Source organism: Arachis ipaensis, chromosome B2 (genome assembly GCF_059453495.1).
Source record: "Arachis ipaensis isolate K30076 ecotype BB chromosome B2, ASM5945349v1, whole genome shotgun sequence".
Lineage (NCBI taxonomy): Eukaryota > Viridiplantae > Streptophyta > Magnoliopsida > Fabales > Fabaceae > Arachis > Arachis ipaensis.
Genome location: NC_142437.1, coordinates 72,386,816 through 72,388,276, shown reverse-complemented (window position 1 = coordinate 72,388,276; position 1,461 = coordinate 72,386,816). Strand labels below are relative to the sequence as shown.

The window sequence follows — 1,461 nt, the reverse complement described above, 5'->3', positions numbered from 1 at the left end:
AAGCCAACCATACATGCCAATAACTTTGAACTAAAGCCACAGCTCATCACCCTTGTTCAGAACAACTGTTCATTCGGAGGAAGTGTCCAAGAAGACCCCAATCAACATCTAACCACCTTCCTGAGGATATGTGATACTGTAAAGTCTAATGGTGTTCATCCTGACACCTATATACTGCTTTTGTTTCCCTTTTCACTCAAGGACAAAGCATCTAAATGGCTAGAATCTTTCCCGAAGGAGAGTTTTACAACCTGGGAAGATGTGGTGAACAAATTCTTGGCAAGATTCTATCATCCTCAAAGAATCAACAGGTTGAGAGCTGGGGTACAAACTTTCAGGCAACAAGATGGTGAAACTCTCTATGAAGCATGGGAGAGGTTTAAGGACTTGACAAGAAGATGCCCGCCAGATATGTTCAATGAATGGGTGCAGTTACATATTTTCTATGAGAGTCTTTCTTACGAATCAAAGAAGGCAGTAGACCACTCATCCGGGGGATATCTGAACAAGAAGAAGACCATTGAAGAAGCCATAGATATCATTGAGACTGCAGCCGAGAATGACTACTTCTATGCTTCTGAAAGAGGCAATACTAGAGGAGTGATGGAGCTGAACAACGTGGATGCACTGCTGGCTCAAAACAAGTTGATCACCAAACAGTTGGCTGACCTTACCAAGAAGATGGAAAGGAACCAAGTAGCAGCAATTACCACCTCATCAGCAGCTCAAGAAGGAGTGAATGCAGAGGCAGAGGGTGATCAGGAACAAGCCAACTACATTGGGAGATCACCTAGGCAGACCCATGATCCATACTCCAAAACTTATAATCCTGGTTGGAGGAACCACCCAAACTTTGGGGGGGGGGGAAATCAACAAGATCAAGGCCAAGATCAGAGATGTCACAACCCCAACAACAATGCAGCTCACCAACATTTTACACAGAGATCATATCAGCACCCACCTAACAATACCTCTCAACTTCCATATCAAAACCAAAATGGCCCTTTTCATCCCTCCAATCTCAACTCACCATCATCCGAAGATAGACTCTCAAGGATTGAGACTCTACTTGAAGGCATATGTAAGGAAATCCAAGATAACAAGGTATTCAAGGAGGATGTGCGAGCCAATATCAAAAACCATGGAGACACCATCAAGAGGCTAGAATTTCAAGTGGGATACCTCTCTGAAAAGATTCCTAAACCTACTGACAGCTTCCCAAATGACACAGAGAAAAACCCGATAGGTGAAGCAAAGAAAGTAAAATGGGAAGAATGCAAGATGGTCACTATAAGTGATTGGGGGACTGAGGAAGAAACCTCCAAGAAACCACAAGAGAAGGACTCAAATGAAAAGGAAGAGGGACAAGATGGAGTTCAAGTTCCCACTTCCATTTCACATAAAAAAGGGGAAGTACTGAAGCCATACGTTCCAAAAGTCCCATACCCTCAGCAATTAAAA

At 43.3% G+C, this 1,461-nt stretch overlaps 1 non-coding gene across 1 annotated transcript; it reads right to left on the bottom strand.

Annotated features, from left to right (window-relative positions):
- Positions 1 to 309: 309 nt before the first annotated feature.
- LOC148574367 (small nucleolar RNA R71) lies at positions 310 to 416 on the bottom strand. Its single transcript, XR_015905536.1, has one exon. It is a non-coding gene; the product is annotated as a small nucleolar RNA R71 (small nucleolar RNA).
- Between the last annotated feature and the right edge of the window lie 1,045 nt (positions 417 to 1,461).